This window comes from Rattus rattus, chromosome 5 (genome assembly GCF_011064425.1).
Source record: "Rattus rattus isolate New Zealand chromosome 5, Rrattus_CSIRO_v1, whole genome shotgun sequence".
Classification (NCBI taxonomy): domain Eukaryota; kingdom Metazoa; phylum Chordata; class Mammalia; order Rodentia; family Muridae; genus Rattus; species Rattus rattus.
In genome coordinates, this window is record NC_046158.1 from 82,463,068 (window position 1) to 82,486,799 (window position 23,732).

Genomic DNA, 23,732 nt, shown 5'->3' on the forward strand with positions numbered 1-23,732 from the left:
TAAGGGGTAGCATGGAAACCTAATAAAGCAATCTAAATGAAATTGCTGAACAAGGAGGAGACAGAGCCCCAACTACACATCTGTCACCATGCTCATCATGGAGAATGGGTTACAGCTAATTGAGTTGTTGGCCAAAGGGGTCCTATGGAAACCCCCCAAAAATTCAAGCTGTTGCTAAGACCATAGGTTATTCTCTGCAAACCGGTGGCAAGGCCCATTGCCAAACATTTACACAACTCACAGAACATGGAGAAGTCGAACTGGAATCCAGATAGAGCCTTCGCCCTACATGCTTGCATGTTTGGCACAGGAATGCTACCAAAGGAGAAGTGTAAATGCTCAGCCAGCCACAAATCCTTGACCTCTTCAGTGGAATTCTGACTGCAAGGTCTGCTAGTGCACTAGTGGCACAAAGCTCGAGGGAGCAACCAACCAACTAACATCTGGTTTGACTTACGGCCCAGTCCTTGAGATGGAACCCGTACCTGGCAGTTTGGGTGACCAAGAACCTGAGAGTAGATAACCCAGGGAGCTAGGGTAAAAGCAAATACTACTGTTCTACGAAAAAGGACAATAAATGATTCCTAATGACATTCTCCTACACTCATAGGTGAGTGCCCTGCTCAGTGGACATCAGAGAAGCTCCCTCCTATAGCAGATGGGAACAAATGCAGAGACCCACAGCCAGACATTATTCAGAGAATGAGAGACCTTAGAACACTCAGCCCTGAACTGATGTCGCACCTCAAGGCTCAGGGAATCCTGCAGAAGCAGCGGCAGAAAGAGTATAAGAGTCAGAGCCCTCTAGGTCCGTGTGACCATGTACTTCATGATCCAGGGACAAAGGATTGAGGTGCACATCGTACATACCAAAGCAGACCTAGCATCCAGGTTCTCCCAGCATCCCTCAGTCCCTGCCCCCAACCCTGAATTTTCCAGCCTAGGGACTGGCTGCCTTCTCTCTCTCTCTCTCTCTCTCTCTAATCCAGATCTCTCTCTCTCTCTCTCTCTCTCTCTCTCTCTCTCCCCTCCCTCCCAACCTCCCTCCCTCTCCTCCTTCCCTCTCTTTTCCTCTCTTCTTCTCTTCCTCTCTTCCCCTTCCTCCTCCTTCTTCCTCTTTCTCTTCTTCCTCCTTCTCCTCCTCCTCTTCTCTCTGCCTCAGTCCTTGGGGACAGTGAACTCACCAGAGATCAGCTTCCCAATAAACCAGCATTTAATCTATTCTGGGTTGAACTGGCTCATTCATGGGCGGCGAAATAATTTATCCCTCCCGTTCCTACGCACGTCCACTCAGAGAGACTGAGGTGGCATGCACAGGGCCTGCACTGGTCTGCACCGGACGGAGTCCTGTACCGAAAGCAGAAGTGGACACACGCCCGTTCCCAACTGAGAAGTAATCTCCAACTGACAACCTCCTGCAAATGAAGTCTTCGTTTTCTCCAAGGGCATCTCACTGGGGAAGCAAACTACTCTTAGAGGTAAGCTGCATGCCTAGCAGTAGATGGCCAAACAAACAAACAAACAAACAAACAAAAAATCGGAATAAATGGCATCTGTGGAGGTTCCTTGTCTCATAATATCCTGTCAGGGCTTTTCTTTTTCTTTTTTAATTTTTTCTTCTTATTATTTACTTTTACTTTATTTTAATTACAGCTTTCAGATTAGTATTTAGGGCTTCCTGAGTTGAGGACCAGTAAGGCTCTGTCTCTTTCGCCTCTCTTGTGCTCTTTTCTTTCTGGTCCAATTCTTATGTGTTAGGGTTTTTTTATATATTATATTATTATATTATTCCTTAGAAGCCTGTTTGTTCTCTAATGAGAGACAGAAAGGGGTAGGATCCAGCTGCAAGGGGAAGTAGAGATGAATTAGGAGGAATAGAGGGGAGGGAAACTATACTTTTCCAAGGTTTATTTAGTTATGTGTTTAGTTATGTTTTGTCTCTATGTGTATCCGCACACTGGAAGAGGGCATTGGATCTCACGGGACCTCGGTTATAGATGGTTGTGACCCGCCATGTGGGTGCTAGGAACTGAACTCGGGACCTTTGGAAGAACAGCCAGCACGTTTTGCTGCCGAGTCATCGCTCCAGCCTTCAGTAATGATGATATACTATGTGAGGAAAACAAAATCTACTTCAGTAAAAGAAAATAAATAAAAACAAGCCCTCTCTTCTGTAAGTAGCCTTGGTTGTGGTGTTTTATAACAGCAATTAAATAATCACTAATGCAGACGTCTTAATGGATTTTGTGGTTATAAAAGACTGGACACTGAAGTGGGCTGAAGAGGGGATTTGTCTGCAGAGAAGACTCAGTCATACTTAAGGGTTTTCTTTGCACTGCTGTGGTGTTTTTCCCTCAGCTTAAACCAAAAAAGTCTTTAAAAAACAAAAACAAAACAAACAAACAAATTCACGACCTCGGCAACTTACAAAAGAAAGGGTTTACTTATTTATTATTTTTCCTTGTATTGAAATAGATTTCTTTTCTCACATAATATATCCTCATTAGTTTCCCCTTCCTCTACTCCTCCCAGTTCCTCTCCCTACAAACCACTTCCGTGTGACTAAGGGCCGGAGAAGAGTCAGAATACAGGGAAACATACTCTCTTCCAAAGATGAGCAGCAGGAGGAGATTTAGAATTTCACAAAGGTGCTGTCAGGACACCCAAAAATCTGGAGAAAAAGACAGACTTGAAGAGACTGAAAAAAAAAGTAAGTCTGCTGATCACATCTCCAGAGATGATTCACACACACACACACACACACACACACACACACACACACACACACACCCCTGGTGTAGGGAGAACATCATCTGAAAGGTAAGCCAGCCTTAGTTGGAAAGATGGGTGAGCCTCCCTACAGGACAAGCCTCCAGTCCAGGTGTGGGTTTGTTTTGTCTGTTTGTTTCTCCTGCAGGTGAGTCGGCATGGGATAGGAATCCTATTTTGTTGTCAGTCTATGTTGACTTGGAGAGCAATGGTTATATGCTACCCTGAGACAAAAATTATTGTGTAAAATCGAGATACATTGCATGGGGGCTTGAAGAATAACCACAAACCAGGAACCTGATTTAATCTGTTCTCCAAAGAGAGAGAACCCTGGAAGGCAGTTGTGGAGAGCAAGAGGGCCAGATGTTGACCAGTCAGAAAGTGCAAGCGGTGGAACACTGGGCTCAGTGAATTGCTTAGGAAAAGAACGCTGGGTACTCCATGCCCAAGAACATACTGAGTCCACCAACTGAGAACGGCCTGGAGTTTGAGGATCTGAATCTGAGATCAGCAGGAAGATCATCCTCCAGCACCATCTGTCCACCATTCGTTAGAGCAGAATCAACAACCCACATCTGCACCAACTGATACTTAAGAGGCTGTGAAGACAGAGCCTCTGCCTGTATAACACTCCTCAGTTGCTTTAGCAGCAGAGGACTAGATACATACACAATGGTCTACTTACACAACAGGATTGTTTTCAGCCTTATTGACGACCTTTTGTCATTGTATGGGAATGGATGCAACTGGAGACAATTCTATTAAGTGAATTAAACCAGTTCCAGAAAGACAAATATCATATCATGCTTTGTTTAAACTTTCTCTCTCTCTCTCTCTCTCTCTCTCTCTCTCTCTCTCTCTCTCTCTCTCTGTGTGTGTGTGTGTGTGTGTGTGTGTGTGTGTTTTGGATGTGCCTACCATAGTTCAAGCACCACAGTGAGCATGTGCAGGTCAGAGGACCACTAGCAAGAGAGCAAGAGTCAGTCCCTCTACCACGTGGTCCTGATGACTGGACTCAGGTCATTAGGTTTGGAACAAATATCTTTATCACTAAGCCATTTCAACGGTCTGGTTTCTAGATTTTATGTGGATACCTAGAATAACACATGTATACATGACATTAAAGCAGACGTAAAACTGTCTCCGGCAACAAAGGAGAGGAAGGAGGAGAAGCAAGGAGAAATGTGGAGAATACGCTCCAGTATACATGTACCACATATACTTACTGTGACTATGACAACGTTTCCAAAGCGGTTTAACCAAGGATAGGAGATACATCCTGAACATGGGCAGCACCGTCCAATAGGCTGAATCAGTGGCAGAAAGCATCAGCACTCATTTCCGTGGCCTGACTGCACATGCAGACAGTTCCATCAGGCTCCTGCTGCCTTGCCTTCCCAGGGCGATGAACTCTATCCCCAGGGCTGTGAGCCGAAGCAAACCTTTCCCCCCTAACGATGCTTCTTGGCAGGAATTCGGCCACAGTAAGAAGAGTAACTAATTCGTCACAGGACACCTGATGAAGGCTAGGAATACGAGTAGCCTGCTGGGGATGAGCACATCAGCCATAGCACCCGGAAGCTCCTAGCTGGGCTATCTCTGAGAAGCCACGGGAGGAGGAGGAGGTCCCGGGGAGATGGCTCCTTTGTTAAGAGCACTAGCTGCTTCCAAGTTTGACTTCCAGTACATGCATGTTAACTCAGTTCCAGGAGATCTAAAGCTGTCTTCTGGGTTCTGGGGTGCACACACGCAGGCAAAAGATCTGTAAACATGATATACATATATTTTTAAAAATAAAAAAGAAGGGAGAGAGAGTAAGAGCCTGAGGCTCTTCCGGCTGCCTAATTGTCAATCAAATAAGACCTTTTCCCTCCCTCTGCTTCTTCTGAGGAGCCAGAGTTGCTTCGGCATCAGACGGTAGGCAGCAGAAGAGAAAGGCCTGAGCTTCGGCAGGGTCTAGGCAGAGCTGAGCTAGAGGCAAGTGCCAATTCATACGTGGGCTTATTCGCTGAACTGAACAATGTGACTACAGAAATGAGACTATAATTGGAAACACGTGTTCTGGGGACTTTCTGCTACCCAAATGATGGCCAAAAGAGTTACAAGGCACCTACAGAAAATTTCCTCTGGGGCTTGATGAGTCATGGAGAGGGAAATGCAGCTGCTTAGACTATATATATATATATATATATATATATATATATATATATATACTGTAATTTTTCTTGTTGCTGTTTGTTTGTTTTTGAGTCAGGGTATTGCCCAGGGCTCCAAGGATTTGCCTGTCTCAACTCTCACTCCTGAACCAGCATTTCTTGTACTATATTTTAAGTGTGACTCATTTAATAGAATTGTCCAAAAGGCATATATATGCATACATTTTCTTTCTTTCTTTCACCATATTATAGCTATAGCTGCTCAGCTCTTACACACACACACATACACACACACATGCATACACATATATAAATATATTATATTATATTATATTATATTATATTATATTATATTATATTATTTATGGGGCTGGAGAGTTAGCCATCAGTCAGCAAGCACTGGCTGCTGGCATGGAGGATCTAGGTTAAATTCCCAGTTCCCACAGGGTGCCTCACAACTGTCTGTAACTCTAGTTCCAGGGGATCTAATGCTCTCTTCTGGCCTCTGTAGGCACCAGGCACACATACATACATATAGGCAAAACACACTCGTGCATATAAAGTAAATCTACAATTTTATTAAATCTATTTTATTTATATGAGTACACTGTGGCTGTCAGACACACTAGAAGAGGGCATCAGCTCCCATTGCAGATGGCTATGAGCCACCATGTGGTCCTGAATTGAACTCAGGACCTCTGGAAGAATGGTCAGTGCTCTTAACCACTGAGCCATCTCTCCATCCCTACAATTTTTTTTCTTTTCTTTTTTTCGGAGCTGGGGACCGAACTCAGGGCCTTGCACTTGCTAGATAAGCACTCTACCACTGAGCTAAATCCCCAACCCCATCTCTACAATATTTAAAACCATTTCCTTTTGGTGAGTTAGCTCTCTATGGTGAATAAGCCAATTCAAGTCAGATATATATATATACAAGTTTATTGGTTTATTGGGAAGCTGCTCAGCTGCTCTGGGGTGGGCGAGTTCCCTGGCCCCAAGGAAGGAGATCAGGGAGATCAACATGATCAACCTGGGAAGGGAGAAAGGAAAGGGATGGGGGAGGGGCGCATAAGCACAGGGAGAGGGAGAGAAGAGAGAAAGAGAGAGGAAAGCCAGGGAAACCAAAACGTCTGGATTGTGTAGAGAAGAGCCTCTAGGGAAGGCGGCCGGCCCACAGGGTTGGGGGCAGGGCATGCCAGGTAGGGCTGAGGGAGGCTGGAAGAACTTAGAGGCCAGGTCCGCTTTGGTATGTCTGAAACTAAATACCTTTTAGAATATTAAGTCTTATTAGTTTAAAACAAGTGTATTAAGAAGTATAAAATAACCAGGTATATGTTGGTACATACCTATAATTCCAGCTCTCAAGGCACCATTTCAAGAAAACCATGAGTTTGAGCCAGTCTGGGTTACATAACAAGATTCTGTCTTGAAAAACAACTAAACGTATTGTTCTAGTTTACTTTCTTTTTTTTTTTCCTCCATCTTTATTAACTTGGGTATTTCTTATTTACATTTCAATAGTTATTCCCTTTCCCGGTTTCCGGGCCAACATCCCCCTAACCCCTCCCCCTCCCCCTCTTTATGGGTGTTCCCTCTCCATCCTCCCCCCATTGCCGCCCTTCCCCCAACGATCACGTTCACTGGGGGTTCAGTCTTGGAAGGACTAAGGGCTTCCCCTTCCACTGGTGCTCTTACTAGGATAGTCATTGCTACCTATGAGGTTGGAGCCCAGGGTCAGTCCATGTATAGTCTTTAGGTAGTGGCTTAGTCCCTGGAAGCTCTTGTTCATATGGGGTCTCGAGCCCCTTCAAGCTCTTCCAGTCCTTTCTCTGATTCCTTCAACAGGGGTCCCGTTCTCAGTTCAGTGGTTTGCTGCTGGCATTCGCCTATGTATTTGCCGTATTCTGGCTGTCTCTCAGGATCTAGTTTACTTTCTAATGCTATGGTAGACACCATGACCAAAGCAACTTGGGGAAGAAAGGGCTATTATTGTTGTTGTTGTTGTTGTTGTTGTTGTTATTATCATTATTATAGTTTATAGTCCCTCAGGAAGGGAAGAGGGAAGTCAGGTCAAGACCTCAAGGCTGGAATCTGAAGGCAGGAGCGAGCAGAGGCTAGGACAATGCTGCCTACCAGCTTGCCCCTAATAGCTCACTCAGTTTGCATTTTAATACCACCCAGGACTGCCTGCCAAGGGGGAGGCAACAAAGCTCCAGGCCCTCCCACATCAGTCCTTGCAGGCTTGCCTACAGACCAAGTCAATGGAGAGATTTTCTCAGCTGAGGTTCCCTCTTCCCAGAAGACTTTAGCCTGGGTCAATTCGACAGAAGCTAATCAGCATGGATTTCTGGGTTTGTTTCTTTTTAAATTACTTTAATGTTTCACACTCTCTTAAACCCACCCTGTTGGGTTGGGGATTTGGCTCAGTGGTAGAGCGCTTGCCTAGCAACCGCAAGGCCCTGGGTTCGGTCCCCAACTCCGGAAAAAAAAAAAAAAAAAAAACCCACCCTGTTTTCTCCTTCTCAAAACCTGGCCTACACAGAAGTAGGTCTCCAACCCTCTTCTTACTGTTTAGCCTGAGACAGGGTCTCGCCACCTTGCCCAGACTGCCCTTGAACTCACTCTGTAGCTCAGGCAGACCTTGAGTTGGGACGTTCATGGTTCAGTCTTCTATGCAGTTTGTTACAGGCCTGCACCACACATAAGTTCAGCTCAACTAAAATGATTACATTTTTATTCTATGTGAAAGATATTTCCATCTTGTATAAATAGGACCTTCCTCTCTAAATTTCAAAATATTCAGTATTGTAATTATATATCCAAAGGAGAAATAATGTCTTTATTGATTGAAATTTGAAACTGAAACCTTAAATATTAAGCAAAATAGCTATAAATCAATACATTTCATCCTGAAATTCTTGCTAGCCCTCATGAAAATAGTTTTCACTGCTCCAAATTATCATGTTTGGGAGGTGGTTGTTGGTTTAGTTGTTTATTATTATTATTATTATTATTATTTTAAGATTTATTTATTTTATATATGTGAATACACTGTCTCTGTCTTCAGACACACCAGAAAAGGGCATCAGATCTCATTACAGATGGTTGTAAACCGCCATGTGGTTGCTGGGATTTGAACTCAGGACCTTTGGAAGAGCAGTCAGTGCTCTTAACCACTGAGTCATCTCTCCAGCCCTAGTTTATTATTTTTATTTTATGATTATTTCATTTGTTGTTTTTGAGACAGAGACTCATTCAGTCCAGGTTGGCCTTCTGAATTTGATATTTAATTAAAACTGCTCTGGAGTTCCCAATTCTCCTGCCCCTACCTTCAAAATACTGGGATTAGGTTATAGGCATATGCCACTAGGTCAAGTCTCAATTAAAATTTTTTGTTTGTTTCAATTTATTTATTTAGTGTGTGTCTCTGTATGTTTGAATGTGTGTATGTGTATGTCTTTGTGAATGTATGTATGTGTCTGTGCGTGTGTGTCTATGTGTGTCTGTGTGTCTATGTGTCTATGTGTGTATATGTATGTGGGTTTATGCATATGTGTCTCTGTGTGTGTGTCTGGGGGGCGTCTATGTGTATATGTATCTGTCTATGTATGTCTGTGTATGTGTGTCTGTCTGTGTATGTGTGTGTGTATGTTTGTGTATGTGTATGTGTGTCTATGTGGGAGGGGGTCTGTGTGTATGTGTGTCTGTGTCTGTGTGTCTGTGTGTGTGTATGTCATTGGACCCACACTGAGGTCAGAGGACAGTTTAAAGGAGTAAGTTTTCTTTTTTTATCATGTGGGTTCCTGGGATTGAACTCAAGTGCTCAAGCTTGGCAAGCAAGAGTCCTTACCCACTAACCCATCTCACCAGCCCCTAATAATAATCTTTCAGTACTAACTAGGAAGATATATGTGGATCAGTTACCTGTTTTAAAATTAACTTTTCTCCTGAAGGTGGTGGTGGATGCCTTTAATTCTGGCAGAGGCAGAGGCAGAGGCAGAGGCAGAGGCAGAGGCAGAGGCAGAGGCAGAGGCAGAGGCAGAGGCAGAGGCAGTCAGATCTCTGAATTCCAGGCCAGCCTGGTCTATAGAATGATTTCCAAGAAAGCCAGGACTACACAGTGAGACTCTGTCTTGAAAAAAACAACAAAATAACTTTTCGTCTGTTTAATATTTTTGTGTTTTTATGTGTCAGACACCGTGCTAAATGCCATTACTAATCCTAACTGATTTAATCTCTGTTACAGCCCTAGGAAGTAAGAGGCTTGGTCTAATTTCTCTGTTGGATCCAAAGAAATTACCAGAGACAGCATTCTAAGGATTCACTGTGTTTGTTGTAAGAAAAAAAAATTAAATAAAATAAGAGCCTTGTTAATGAAATACAGATGTGGAAAAATAAAAGAAATCTAAGACACAAAATCCAACAGCTTGGAGTTAGTATGTCAGATGGTTCAAAACAGTCTACAGGAAAGAGATCCCCCACCCTTGCCTGGGTCAGAGTTTAGATGTTGGCCATAGTATAGAAGTTTGGGTCAGGTGGTGGTGGCCCACATCTTTAATCCCAACATTTGGGTGGCAGAGGCAAGCAGGATCTCTGTGAGTTCAGGACCAACCTGGTCTACAGAGAGAGTTCCAGGACAGCAAGGGCTACACAGAAAAGCTTGATATCTCTCTCTCTCTCTCTCTCTCTCTCTCTCTCTCTCTCTCCACACACACACACACACACACACCACACACACAACCACAACCTATCGTCAAAAGGACTCCATTTGAGCTTTTGATTTCTATGGTTTAGTAGGTCAGTTGTGGGACCTTGCACATGAATTCTACCTTTTTCCCAACATACTTTTTTTTTTTTTTTTTTTTTTTTTTTGGAGCTGAGGACTGAACTCAGGGCCTTGCGCTTGCTAGGCAAGTGCTCTACCACTGAGCTAAATCCCCAACCCCCAACATACTTTGAGACAGGATCTCTCCTGGAATTTACTCTATAGACCAGGCTGGACTCAAACTTAGAGAATCACCTGCCTTTGCCTCCTGAGTGCTGGGATTAAATGTGTGTGCCATCACACATTTAATAGTCAGCTACTATTAGCTGACTGTAGCTAATGCTTTTAAAAGCAGACATGAAATTTATAGACGACTGGTTAATTTTTTTTTGAGACTGTGCCCTGTACCTCACTCACTATGTTGACCAGGCTGACTTTGAACTTAGAATTCTCTTGCTTTTGCCTCCCAACTGCTGGGATTAGCAGATGTGTACCAGTATGCTTGTCTGACTGATCTTGATAAACTTCAACCCAAGAGAAGCTCCAAGTCAGAAAAGAAAAAACTCAGATGGCCTGGTCACTCTAAATGAGTGTGGCAGGTAGTAGCTAAGTGAAGGCTGTATATCTTTGTTTGCTGTTATTTTGTTTTGTTTTGAAATAGGGTCTTGGGTAGCCCAGGCTAGTCCAGAATTCTCAACATAGCTGAAGGTAACCTTGAACACTGGGCTTCCTACCTTCACCTCCCAAGTATTGGATCACACCACATCTTCGCCAAATATCTAATGTTTTGTGGTTTTTTTTTTTTTTTTTTTTTTTTTTTTGGTTCTTTTTTTTTTGGGCTGGGGACCCCAACCAGGGCCTTTGCCTTCCAGGCAAGCGCTCTACCACTGAGCTAAATCCCCAACCCATGTTTTGTGGTTTTGAGTCAGGATCTTAGTGGCCCAGGTTGGCCAGGAACTAAGTTGAAGCCAGGAATAACCCTGAAGTCCTGATCCCCAGCTCTGGCACACCGTGATTACAGGCCCGTGTGCATCAGTCAATGATCCAACACCGGACCCCCTGCATAGTAGGCCAGCACTTTACTTTTTGTTTTTGAGACAGAGCCTCCCAACAAGCAGTTCAAGATGGCCTCAGTCCTCCTGTCTCAGCCTCCCAAGTACCAGGATTATTGGCTGCATACTTTATTTTTTCACGTTATTTTATTATTAATGTGTTTGTGGGCACCGGTGCTACAGCATGCTTTCAGCCATCAGAGGACAATTATGTGGAGTCTATTCTACCTTTATGGGAGTTCTGGGGCTCAAACTCAGAACTGATGATTATCAGTCTTGCAAGAGCCTTTACTGAGCCATCTCGCCATCTTCCGTAACTCCTTTGGACACCGTTCAACACCCTGGTGGTTGTTCCGTCCTTTCACAGTTTCACACTTCAACTGTGTATGTACAGGTGACACCCATCTAAGGGACAGAAGCACTTGCTAAAGAGGACACACACTTGAAGAAAAAGTAGATAACCGTTATGTCTTGTGTAAGCTCTCATTTTCAAAGCCTACTTTTAATGATGGCTCTTAAACACTTTAACCTCCCTTCTAGCCCACTACCCACCAGAGGTAGTGAAAAAAGGGGTTATTATGATATTGGGGAAATGGGCCTGTTTAGAAATGGTTCTTTGGAGCAAATCCCATCTGCATTGTCAGGAAGCCAAAAGTTCAGTTCACAGGTCAGCAGTGGCAGCTAGGTTCACTTGCAAACACTTCACGAATACATCAGCAGTCCAGTTTGGTAGAGTCGGGATAGCGGCGGCGGCGGCACGACCCAGCAGGAACGGCCAGACCTCAGCCCGAATCAGCCAGACCTCAGCCGAATCAGCACTAATCAGCCGGAGGAATGTGGAAGACCAGGAACGCCAGGAGAAGTTCTCAGCTGTGCCTCTGGACGAATCGATGATTAGTGAAGACAGGAGTGCAAGAAGTGTTTGTTGCACAGCTAGCTCTATGAGCAAGCCTCTCTCACAGTCTGTTGAGTCCTAGTCATACTCTCTCCAAACATCACGTGTCCTCCACGGGTCTTGCCCCACCATGGGTCTTACATCAGCACGTGAATCTGTCTCAGCTGACATCACTCTGCCGATCTGCCAAGTCGGCAGAAGAGGCAAGAAGCCACCAGCACATCACCAAAAGTTTTTTTTTGGTGCATTTCTCTTTATGGAGTTCCAACAAATGGAGCTCAACTACACAGGGTAAGGTAAACCAATACATGTGTGTCGTGAGCGAGTAAACCTTCATCACACATCCTACCACATGCTTGCTTTAGCAAAACATCCTCTCAGTTGTGTGTGCTTTGTCGAAACGTTCCTTCCCATGTCTGCCTTATGGAAACGTCTTTCCACTTGTCTCTGCTTCAGGAAAATTCTCTTTCACAAGTTTGCTCCAGCAAAACACCATTCCACAAAACTGATCTTCTAAAGAAACCAGAAGTTTCCATTTGAGTTTTGCTGTGCTGATGTCATTTTTGAGACTCACTATGTAGCCAAAGGATGGCCTTGAACTCTCGATTCCCTAGTACTGATATTACAGGCTTGTGCCACCACATCTGCCCATACTGGTTTGATTCCTCATAGATTCTAAGGAGAAGTTAGGCACATGACGGTAAACTGACCCCAGACAAAGGATGTCTTTGTGAGAGTGGAGATGTCTGGACTGTAGATTCCTGCTGGCGCTCTGCTTCCTTGGTATGGAATAGCCTTCTTGTTTATTTTCAGTGACAGAAAGGAAGGGTGGGGGGTCATTTAGGCAGACTGAACCAGACCATAACCAGACTTGGGTAGGATGAGGTGGAGGAGGAGCCCCAGGAAATAGAGCAGGCGGGTGACAGCTGTGAGGGACAGAAAAGTGTGTGTTGATCCCTCAGGAGCCAGCTCAGTGCTAGAAAGTGACTCTGAGGGAGGGGCCCCGAAGTGAGAATGGAGCTGGGTGTCCCAGCTTTGCTGGGATAGTTCTGGGATCATTGATAACCAATGTCTGTAGGTCATCTATTTTATTCTTGGAGATTATAGCATAATTAGAACATTTCCCCTTTTCCTTTCTCCCTCCAAACCGTATCATATATCCATATATTGCTCTTTTCAAAACCACCACACTCTTTTTCATTAATTACTGTTAAATGCATATCTGATGTATGTATTCCTAAATATGGAAGTACAAGCTGCTCGGTCTGTATAGCGTTCCTTGTGTGTGTGTGTTTCCATTTGATATTGAGTAACCAGTTGGTGAGCTCTCCCCTGGGGAAGACCATTTCCCCTGCTCTCCTGAATCACCTACCCTTCTTTGTGTAAGGTTGAGGCCTCCTGGGATTTTTTTTTTTTTTTTTTTTGGTTGCCCTCCAAAGGTAGAAGGTAAGTCCCACTGCTGAGAACACGGTGTGCCTCAGACACAGGGCCCAGAGGCCCTGAGCTGGAACTGACCTGAATGTCTTGTCCCTGAGGGCCAGCTTTCATGGCACCAGGAAGGGCCTTGTAGGCTTGCAAGGGAGAGAAGCCATGAATAGTCCTAACCCACTATGACACCTATGAGCACAATAATGACCAGCACAGCATGATAATCCTAAAGATGCAGAAGTGGGTGGCATTCATGTTTTGGCTGTAATCAAACAAGACTCTAATTGGACTTAAGACCTGCTGAACAAGAGGGAACTCATACCAGAAAACTAGCCAACTACCCAGGTATAGTGACGTCTTGGAAGGGAAACACACAATCACCATCTTACTCAACCAGAACAACCCCTAACTACTCACACATAAGGAGATGAAACTCCTTAACGTTCATCAAGTAAATTCTTCTTTGCAACAAGCAGAGGCCATGACAGAAAACCACAACCGATCAACATGTAGAGCTAAACATTTTAAAGTTTAACTTAATTTCATGTTTTGTGCATGGGTGTTTTGATTTCATTTATTATGTCTGGGCACCACATGCCTATCTGGTGCCGTCAGAGGTCAGAAGAGGGTGTCAGATCCCCTGAAATTGAAATTATGGATGGTCGTGAGATGCCCTGTGGGTGCTGGGGATTGAATCCAGGTCCTCTTGAACAGCAGTGATGCTCCCAATCTGCTGATGCTTCTCTATCACCCTAAGAGTGAACTGGAAGTTTCTGGTATCTTTGGGAACTCAATGGTGTCACATGATGTTTTTCTGGAAACTGTCTGGTGAGAGGATGTTTTACTGAAGCCTGTGGGGGCATGCGATGTTTTGCTGGAGCAGAAGCTTGAGAGGGTTCATGATATTTGGAAAGAATATAAACAGAACTCTACGAACAGTGAAGGATGCTCTTGCACTGTGACGATGCTTTGATGGTCTTCACCGCTCTTCACTTTGTAGAGAGAAATGCACTAAAGAACTTCTTTTGGTATTCTAGCAGATTCTGGCTGCTTCCATGGACTCCTGTCGATTGGGCAGAGCCTGGTGGTTTCTACTGGATCAAGCCACCGCTACTGATTTATGTTTTTTGTTTGTTACTGAATTGGACTGCTGGTATCCTAACAACGGTGAATTGCCCCCAAAGAACTACTTCTAAACAGGTCCACAACTCCTGTTTCCTATAAACTTTGGTCAGTGGGCTAGAAGGGAGGTTGAAGCATTTAAGAACCCTAAATAAAGTAGGTTTAGAAAAAAATCTAAGCCTACACAGAGTTTAACAATTTTTTAATGACTTATTTTGTGTGTATGGGTATTTTGCCTCCACATATGTCTGTACGCAGTGCCCACAGAGACCAGAAGAGGACATCGGGAGTTAAAGGAGTTAAAGGCAGTGTGACCCACCTTGTGCTATTAGACAAACCCAGGACCTCTGGAAGAGCATCCAGTGAGTGCCCGCAAATTCTGAACCATCTCCCTAGCAATCAAACTGGAGAAATGATGGCCTTGTGCCAGGTTGGGATAGAGTTAAATAAAAATCACAATCAGGTGGTACATAAGCCTTTAACCGCAACACTCGGGAGGCAAAGGCAGGGGCATCTCTGTGAGTTTCAGGCCAGCCTGTTTGCAGAGTAAGTTCCAGGCCAACCAAGGCAATACAGAGAAACCCTGTCTTCAAAACAAAACAACAAAAAGCTGACAATCACTGCTGGGCATGGCGGCAGGAGCCTTTAATCCCAGCACTTGGGTGGCAAAGGCAAGAATGTCTGTCTGAGTTCAAGACCAGCTTGGTTTGAATATCAAGTTCCAGAACTACCAGGACCGTATAGTGAGGAGCTTGTCTCAAAAAGCTCACTAGTTAATTAACAATAAATAAAACGTCTTGAGAAAAAGGAAGAAGATGGCTAATTTTGTTAGCTTCTCAAATATCAGCTCTTGTTCCTTTCAATAGAAAAGGGCTAGGATCTTACCTCTCAATATTTCTGATGTATGTTATGGCATTATGTTTCTCTCTAAAACTCTATACACGAGTTCTAGGAAAATGAGAATATAGGGACACAATATTCTACTTCATATCCAAAAACTTGGTAAACTGCTTTCGTCTTGTCTTTGGAGAGACACATACACGGAGGGGTCAGTCGGTGAGTGAGGTCAGAAGCAGCTACTCTGTAGATAGCTTAACCCGCCTTATATCTAACACTTGCAAAGAGATGAGGGGCGGGATGCGAGAGGAATTGCTTCTAGCAGCAAGAGAGCCATCCTGCGTGTAGTTTTCATCAGTGAAAACAGCGCACTGGGCCTCTGGGTAATGGTTAATTACATGTAAGAAGATTTGCCTAATAAGTCCTCTGGATCAGGCTTCTCCAGGAGCCTCATCCAATTCGCTGTGAGGTCACTGGAAGGCACAGCAGGGTTTATCAAGCAGTTCTTGCTTTCTAAGATGAAGTGGAATATATTAATGTGCTTCCAGATTACTTGATAAAGTAGAAGTGCCTTTTCGAAGATGCTTTTCTTTGAAAGGATCCACACTGCTTCCAAAAGGCCTTCTAACTCTAATCAAAAGCCAAAACTTAAGAGAGGGTCCCCTGTGGAAATAAGACAAAAAAAAATGTAATTTTCTTACGAAATGAATTTAAGCAGCACCCCCCTTTTTATAGATGCTTAGCAAATTGTGATTTATGTATTAGAAATAGATTTTGCTCAAAAGAAAAATAAGTGCCTCGAATTTAAAAATATAGACATTCCTTAAAGGTCTTTTTTTTTCTCTTGGATAAATTTAAAAGATTCCAGAATGTGGCAGGTGGGCGGCGCATGAGGCCTTCCAGCCGAAGCAAAGAAAACTTAAGAACAGATTTTAGAAAATAGATTAAGTGTTTTCTATGCTACAGCTTGCCTACACTAGCCAGCTGAAAGCTTTAAATAATTTAATCCCTACAACAACTGCCAGCTCCAACTGGAAGCCTTAAACAAGGACTACGCGCATGCTGGGCGCTGACAGGTGCAGCCGGTAAACACGATCCCTCAGACAGCACTGATCTGTGCTGAGCGCTCAGTCCGCTCCAGCTCCACGGGGCGTTAGTTCAATCCATCCGAGGACCCCGCGCCTCATTCTACCGTCTGCTTTCGAACGCTCCTGTTACGTGAGACTTTCTTTTGTGTGGTTTTGTTCTCTTCTGGAGGGACTTGGCAAACTGAGAGCATCTGAGACGTCATCAAAGAGTCCTTCTATCACAACTTCAGTTTTGGAATTTATGTTTTTTATTTAATAGCTTATTAAATAATGTTCTGTTTATTTACTAATTATTATTGTAATCCTTATCAGGGGGTGTTGAGTGTGCCACATGCTTATGTGGAGGTTAGAGGACGACCTACTAGGGATTGAACTTGAAGAATCAGGCTCATAAGGCACCTTTATCCATTCAGCCCCCTTGCTGGCCCTAAGGAATTACTTTCTTCCTGTTAATAGTGCTAGTTTTTTTTATCCAGCTGATTTTTACATATCAGTGCTTACTGACAACCTTGAAAGCTAATCCTTTTTTTGCTTTTTCCACATTTATCAGATGTGTAAGAATATACTTGTCACATATTTCTTCAGTTATATTTACAGAGAAAATAGACAAATACTTAGCCTTTATATTATCAAGCAAGATAACATTCTCTATAAAGTTAAATCAGAAACCCAAACAAGAAAAGACTACGGCCAGGCCCAACGGTGCGAACATTTAATCCCTGCTCTCAGAAGGCAGAGGCAGGCAGATCTTTGTATGTTTGAGGCCAGCCTACATAGTGAGTTGCATGACAGCTACACAGAGAGACCCTGTCTCAAAAGGGAAGGGAGAGAGGGAGAGAGGGAGGGAGGGAGGGAGGGGACTCTTCAGGATTTTGGATTTGGTAATTTTGGGATATGATACCAAAATCATGAGTAACAAAAGTAAACATAGACAAATGAGATTGTATCAAATTATATGTGTGTATACACATATATATTTACACACACACACACACACACACACACACACACACACACACACACACACTGCTCTTGAAGAAAGCTCATGTTTTGGTTCCCAGCACTCACACCAGGTGACTTCACAAATACCTGTCATTTCAGTTCCAGGAGATATACTGCCCTCTCCTGGCCACTCTGTGTACTGCATTTATATGTCCAAACCTAGGAAGTACACATAAATTTAAAATAAAAATAATGGCTCACACATGGAATCCTAGCACTCGGGATTCTGAGGAACCCTGGGCTACATAGTAAATTCCAGGCCACCCTGAGCTTTTGGTGAGTCCCTGTTTGAAAATGAAAAAGAACTCAGCTTCGTGACACAGGTCTATAATCCCCACTACTTGGAAGGCTGAAATGTCGATTGAAAATTGAGGCCTTACTGGACGACAAAAAGTTCAAAGCCAGCCTGAGCAAATAAAGACCCCGTCTGAAAAATAAAATACTAAGGGACTGGGAGGTATGAGGAACGGAGTTTAGACTCTGAGCAGCCAGGTTAAAGATGGGTGGGTGTGGAAGACAGCCTACAATTTCAGCATTTGAGAGACAGTAACAGGGAACCCTTGGGGAAAACTGGCTAGCCACACTAATCAGGAGTGGGGGTGTCCAGATTCATGAAGAGACCCTGCCTTTATATATATGGTGGGAAGCAACTGAAGTCAACCTCATGCTTTTACATGCATAAATACACTCACACATAACCACACACAGGCTGCACACATGTACCTCTGTATTGAGGCAGAAGGATCAGGAGTTCAAGGCCATTCCTAACAGCAAACTCAGGACAAGCCAGGGCTGAGTAAAACTCTCTATCAAAAAACAAAACAATGGTTGGGGATTTAGCTCAGTGGTAGAGCGCTTGCCTAGCAAGCACAAGGCCCTGGGTTTGGTCCCCAGCTCCGAAAAAAAGAAAAAAACAAAACAAAACAAAAAAACAGCAACCCCCCCCCAAAAAAAACCCACTTTTTATTACTTATTTTGTTACACTTTTTATTATGGTTTTTTTTTTTCAGACAGGGTCTTTCTACATAGCCCTGACTGTCCCAGAACTCACAATGTAGACAGGCTGAACTTGAACTCACAAAGATCTACCTAACTCTGCCTCCCAAGTGCTGGAATTATAGGCCTGTTTTACCACACACAGTTTAATAAAACACAGTTTCTTTTTGGGCATGGTGGCGCACATGTTTAATCCCAATACTTGGAAGGTAGAGCCAGGTCAATCTCTGTGAGTTCAAGGCCAGCCTTGTCTACAAATTGAGTTCTGGGAGAGACTAGGGCTAGAAAGAAACACAAAGAAACCCTGTTTCAAAAAAAATAAAAAATAAAATAAAACAACCAGGGACTAAGCCACTACCCAAAGACTATATACATGGACTGACTTTGGGCTCTAACTGCATAGGTAACAATGAATAGCCTAGTAAGAGCACCAGTGGAAGGGGAAGCCCTTGGTCCTGCCAAGGTTGGACCCCCAGTGAACGTGATTGTTGGGGGGAGGATGGGGAGGGGAACACCCACATAGAAGGGAAGAGGGAGGGGTTAGGGGGATGGTGGCCTGGAAACCTGGAAAGGGAATAATATTTGAAATGTAAATAAGAAATACCCAATTTAATAAAGATGGGGAAAAAAGCGTTATTGGTAGATGATTACAGGAAGACAGAATTTACATATTGATACTTATTATGCAGCACAGGGTTATAGTTATGTCATCACACTTATTTTAATAAATGTAGAGAGGCATAAAAAAGAAAGTTATTTTCATAGTTTTTTATATGAAAGACTATGATATACTTTAAATTTTTTAAATAAAAAAAGTAAGCATATATACTAAAGTCCAAGTTATGAAATTATCAGTGTTTTTGCTATAAATATAAACTTCAGGGGTTTTCTTTTAAAATGAAGCAACTAAAAATTACCTCAAAATTTTATAACCAACATGTTACACATAATTGCAACCTTGTATTTTTCTGCTGATGTCTTTAAGCAATTTTGGTTTATGTTAAAATTATGCCTATTTTAAAATTAGAGCTTATAATTTTATTGTTTGCTTAGTTTATCTCCATAACTTAAGATTTTGTTATGAAAAAATTACATATGATTTTTTCTTTACAAACTTCAGACTTGTATATTTGAGAAGAGATTGAAGGAAAGGGCATCCTGTGACCAGGCTAATTTGGGGTCCATTCCATGGATGGGCTCCAAACCCCGACACTATTGTTGATGCCATGTTGTACTTGCATACAGGAACCTCACAGGGTTGTCATCTGAGAGGCTCTATCAGCAGCTGTATGAGACAGATGCAAATACTTACAGCCAATCACTGGCCTGAAATCAGAGACCGTTATGGAGAAGTTGGGGGAGTATTGAAGGAACTAAAGAGGACGTCAACCCCATAAGAAGACCAACAGAATCAACTAACCAGACTCTCGGGAGCAAAAACAAGTACTGTTAAGGATATGAACACTTTTAAGGCCTTTTTTTTTTTTTTTTTTTTTTTTGTTTTGTTTTTGTTTTTTTTTTTTTTTTACCGTTGTTGGAAGCTGAAGATTGTGCAGCCTTTATGAGAAACAGCATGGAAATTCTTCACGAAAATAAAAGGAGAGTTTATCACGTGACTCCCCATGTCCTCTCCTGGTATAGATTCCAAACCACTGCGACGGGGACTAGAGAACCATGTGTACACGTATGTTCACCTTAAATGATTTCCAGTAGCTACAAGAGAGAACCAAATGTTAATAAACAGAAGAATGGACGAAGAAATGGGACAGAGGTCAGTCAGAGCGGTGGCACAAGCTGGTACTCCAGCACGCAGGAGGTTGATACAGGGGGATTTCCAGTCTGCGAGGACAGTCTGGGCTACATAGTGAGACTGGACATTAAAAGAAAAAAGAAAAAACTGACCCATGCGCACGCACACACACACACACACACACACACACACACACACACACACACACTGCAGAATCCCCTCCTGTGAAGGTCCACTTGAGGTTATATGAAACATACAAAAATCTGAGGCACGGTCCTCAGTTAAGGAGACTACTAAGAATTTTGGCACATGTTGAACATGGATGAACCTTGAGAACCTTTAATAAATCAGTCATGAAGTAGGCAAGATGGTATGAGCCTTTAGATCCGCACTGGCGAAGCAGAGGCAGGAGGATTAGCGGATAGCAACTTAAGAGCTAGATTGTAGCAGAAGTGGTGGGGCAACCTCTATGAAAATGCCGGGGGCCCTGCAGCTGCAAAAGCATCTCCTGCAGGAGGACCTAATTCAGGTCTGACTGAGAGTACAGGATTGGTGACGTAGACAATGCCAGCCAATCAGGAACTGCTGTTTAGGAGCGACCCTTTCTTGGGACCAATGGGGCTGGAGGGTATGAAAGGAGCTTGCAGCAGTGTTCAGATGTGCTTGCTGAGGTGTTGCTCACCTGCTCCTGGAACCTCTGTCATTAACTTTGACCCACTTCACCAACCCCCAAGGGCAGGTAGGGTCAGGCAGTGAGTAGAGGGGCTCTGTTGATTTACAATTCGAGGTTAAAGTATATCCTGGAAGTCATAGCAGCAGGAGCTGGAGGCAGCTGAGTATTTTACGTCCACAGTCAAGCAGAGGTTGATGAATGCTGTACTCAGTAAAGTTTTCCTCTCTGTTGTTGTTTCTTCTTCGTTTCATTTTGTTTGTTTTGGTTTTTTGAAAACAGTGTTTCCCTGTGTAACCCTGGCTGGCCTGGAACTCCCTTTGTAAACTAGGCTGTCCTCAAATTCACTGTTCAGCTGGTCTCTGCCTCCCCAGTGCTGGGATCAAAAGCATGTACCACCACTAACTGGCTTCAATTACTACTCTAGTAAAAATTATTTCTTTTCCTTTTTTTTTTTTTTTTCGTATGCTGTAGCATGGATTTGTAGATTCTTTTTTTTTTTTTTTTTTTTGAAGATATTTTATTTATATGACTACACTGTAGCTGTCTTCAGACACACCAGAAGAGGGCATCAGATCCCATTACAGATGGTTGTGAGCCACCGTGTGGTTACTAGGAATTGAACTCATACCTCTGGAAGAGCAGTCAGTGCTCTCAAGCTCTGAACCATCTCTCCAGCCCTTGTAGATTTTTTTTTCTATGATATGTTCTGATCACTGCTTATTTTTGATGCTCGAATTGGGCAACGTTTGACCAATGGGAGCCTCGTCAAGATAGATCCTATATCCCCATCAAAGTTCCATGTTATGTTTCCTCTGCCTCAGCCTCGCAAGCACATGGATTGTAGGCATTTGTACCACATCCGGTGCCATCAAAGCTTCCCTCTTCTCATGCTCCTGATGGAGATAGTCAATACTATCAACTGGACAGGATCTACAACCGCTCAGGAGGCAGGCCTCTGGGAATGTCAGTGAGGGACTATCTCTCTTTTTTTTTTTTTTTTTTCTTTTTTCAGAGCTGGGGACCGAACCCAGGGCCTTGCGCTTCCTAGGCAAGTGCTCTACCACTGAGCTAAATCCCCAACCCGTGAGGGACTATCTAGACTATGTTGGTGTCTGGCTATGTCAGTGAAGAATTGTCTTGATTAGGTTAATTGAGGTGGTGGTGACACTCACCCTGAAAGTGAGAGTCATCATTCCCTGGGCTCAGAACATAGACTTGATAAAACACAGAAAGCTAATAGCTGAGCCCAAGCACTTCTCACTCTGTTTCCTGAACGTGCATGCGATGTTACTGGCTGACTCAAGTTCCTGCCTCTGCACCGGGATGCTCTGCATCCCTGAACCAATAGCCTTAAACCCTGTTTGTTTGTTTGTTTTGTTTTGTTTTTGAGGTATTTTATCAAAACAACGGGGTCAAAGATAGGTCATCAGGCTTGGTGGCAGGCACCTCAACCTGCTGATCCATCTCACTGGCCACCAACAGGTATTAATATGAATATATTAGAGGATTTATTGCAGATTTGGCTCCCTAAACTCTGGTGACTGAGGAGTTCTGCTATAGAGGAGAGGCCCTGCAATGCTGACGATGTTACTAAACTCAACTCTGAGAACTTCAAACAGAGGAAATCGATGCTACAGTGCACAGCTGCATGTCAGAGCCTGAGATCTCTGGACATTATTATCACTGGTTTAGATCTTGGAATCTAAAGGCACAAGGGACTGGATTTCTGGTGTCCTGGGCAGGAGATAAACATGCTCCAGCCCTCAGAGGGAACAAAGGACAAATTCACTTGGGTCTTAGCTAGGGTTTCTGCTCCTGTGAAGAGACACCATGACCACCACAACACTTGTAATGGAAAACACTTCGTTGGGGCTGGTCTACAGTTTCAGAGATTCAGTCCATTATCATCATGGCAGGAAACATAACAGTGTGGGCAGACGTGGTGCTGGAGAGAGAGCTGAGAGTTCTGCATCTGGATCAGCAGGCAGCAGAAAGACTGATACACTGCCAGGCTTGGGAGTCTGAGAGCTCAAAGCTTACTCCCAATGACGCACTTCCTCCAACGAAGCCACACCCACTCCAACGAAGCCACACTCACTTCAACGAAGCCACACCCACTCCAATAAGGCTACACCTTCTATAGTAACACTCCCCATGAGCCTATGGGACCATTTTATTCAAACCACCACAACCTATATTTGTTCTCTCCCACTCCTAGCCTACTGGACAGTGCCCAGCCACATTGAAGATGTACCTTCTAGTCCTCTCAGGCCCATGTGCCAACCTTCTCTGGAAACACCCTCCAAAAAATGCTTTTCTAAGTTTCTAGGTATTCTGTAATCTGGTCACTGCAGAGTTATTTTTACTAAAAGTCCGTATTTTAGATTATCTTTGGGCAATACTCATCAATCCTCATGTTAATGTGATTGTAATCCCTAGTCAGATGCTAAGGAGTGTATCGCATCCTTTCTGGCACACAGATAGCACTAGACTATTTTATGAGAAATCATGTGAACAAGGGAGTCATGTGACCAAGGGAGCCAAAGGAGTAAAGTTTGGTGATTGAAGGAAATAGGAGGTGGCGCCCTGGGTCTTTTCACCTGAGCCAAATTAGGTCAGTCTTGATTGGTTTGTTGTTGTTGTTGTTGTTGTTGTTGTGATTGTAGTTGTTGTTTGTTTGTTGTTGGAAATGGTTTTTATTTGAAACTCATGTGTCCAGATTTTTACATAAAATCTAGTGTGTGTGTGTGTGTGTGTGTGTGTGTGTGTGTGTGTGTGTGTGTGTGGTGTGTGTGTGTGGTGTGTGTGTGTGTGTGTGGTGTGTGTGTGTGTGTGGTGTGTGTGTGTGGTGTGGTGTGTGTGTGTGTGTGTGTGTGTGTGTGAGTGTGTGTGTGGTGTGTGTGGTGTGTGTGTGTGTGTGTGTGTGTGTGTGTGTGTGTGTGGTGTGTGGTGTGTGTGTGGTGTGTGTGTGTGTGTGGTGTGTGTGTGTGTGTGGTGTGGTGTGTGGTGTGTGTGTGGTGTGTGTGTGTGTGTGTGTGTGTGTGTGTGAGTGTGTGTGGTGTGTGGTGTGTGTGTGTGTGTGTGTGTGTGGTGTGGTGTGGTGTGTGTGTGTGTGTGTGAATGTGTGTGTGGTGTGTGTGTGTGTGTGTGTGTGTGTGTGTGTGTGTGTGTGTGTGTGTGTGTGGTGTGTGTGTGTGTG